This window comes from Aplysia californica, unplaced genomic scaffold (assembly GCF_000002075.1).
Source record: "Aplysia californica isolate F4 #8 unplaced genomic scaffold, AplCal3.0 scaffold00026, whole genome shotgun sequence".
Lineage (NCBI taxonomy): Eukaryota > Metazoa > Mollusca > Gastropoda > Aplysiida > Aplysiidae > Aplysia > Aplysia californica.
In genome coordinates, this window is record NW_004797296.1 from 1,125,733 (window position 1) to 1,126,908 (window position 1,176).

A 1,176-nucleotide genomic window follows, 5' to 3' on the forward strand; every position below is an offset into this window, starting at 1 on the left:
TATGTGTGTGTGTGTGTGTCGTCTGTCTGCGTGTCTGTGTATGTCTGTGTGTCTGTCTGTCTGTGTATGCATGTGTTGTGCTAGTGTGCGGGCAACTAAGGCATATGAACGGTGAATGTATACCCGAAGTGGCAATATCAGTTTTTCCACTTTTTTAATTATTTGTAACTGTGCCCTAGTTCACTTGAGTAAGAGAGCGAAATTTTGCACATCACTCACCATGTACTCAACAATGACTCCACGTTGATTTTTTTCCTGAACAAAAAATTTAACCTCGTGGTCACGTGACCCACATGCAAATAAACATGTTTTGTAACTTAGGCCGGTCCCAGAGTGGCTCTGTAGGTCTGACCTGTAGCTCGCCTGGCTCGCGTCGTGCAAATGAATGTATACATTATCGTGTGCTAAAGCAGCGTAGCTATATCGTCTGTTTTTTTGTCAGCAGAGCTGTGTGATGCGTCAGACGTGCAATTCAACAGTGTTGTAAAAATGGCAGACATGTGTCGTCTCGCTTCGTGTTTATTTTCGACTGAAAGTTTCAGTAAAACTCTTCACAGATTATCAAAATCAACAAGAAGTAAGTATTATTAGGTACTTTACTATTAAATATTGATGCTAGCATCAATACTTGGCCACAAATTCACCAAGAAATGCACTTTATCATACTTTGAAACTTCGAATCGAGAGGTTGACCTAGTTTCGACTGTTGTCGTAGGCCTAGGCCAAGGCCTAGATCTAGGTGTGCTCTGATTGATTTTGATGTTCTGTGAAGAGTTTTAGTTGAAAATAAACACGAAGCGAGGCGACACATGTCCGACATTTTTTACAACATTGTTGAGTAGCACGTCTGACGCATCGTGTAGCTCAGCTGACAAAAATCAGACGACACAGCGACGCTGCTTTAGCACACGATATTGTATACATTCATTTGCACAGTGCGAGCCAGGCGAGCTACAGGTCAGAGCTCGCTTGGCGCAAGCCGTGCGCGTGTCAGCACAGCCGCACTGTAGGTTGGCGCCTGTGTCTCAGCGAGCGCGAGGCACACTCGCAGCGTCTCAGCACAGCTGCACTGTGTGTTGACGTGTGTAGGCTAGGTGTGCAACTGACGGGTCTGCCTTGCTATAGTTAGGTACTTTGTAATCTAAGACCAATTATACCAAGACGGGACGACTCTTC

The 1,176-nt window shown here is 44.9% G+C and overlaps 1 protein-coding gene across 1 annotated transcript in view; it reads left to right on the forward strand.

The window, feature by feature from the left end:
• The window catches only part of LOC101858834 (maternal embryonic leucine zipper kinase), a gene marked incomplete in the record, with an annotated part of 20,875 nt that overhangs the window by 16,719 nt on the left and 2,980 nt on the right, over nucleotides 1-1,176 (forward strand).